Below are 234 nucleotides of genomic sequence, written 5' to 3'. Positions count from 1 at the left end.
ATATCTCATATATAGCAACACTTATAAGAGTTAATTTTATATCTCATCTAGAGCAACACTTACAAAGTGTAACTTTATATCTACCTAGAGCAACACTTGCAAAGTGTAACTTTATATCTACCTAGAACAACATTTATAAAGTGTAACTTTAATATTTATAAGCCTACATGTAGCACAAATATATATAATATATTTACATACATACAAGTGACCTAAAACACAAAATGAACTAAT

This window comes from Solanum pennellii, chromosome 10, assembly GCF_001406875.1.
Source record: "Solanum pennellii chromosome 10, SPENNV200".
Taxonomy (NCBI): Eukaryota; Viridiplantae; Streptophyta; class Magnoliopsida; order Solanales; family Solanaceae; genus Solanum; species Solanum pennellii.
Note: the sequence above shows the minus strand (reverse complement) of the source record.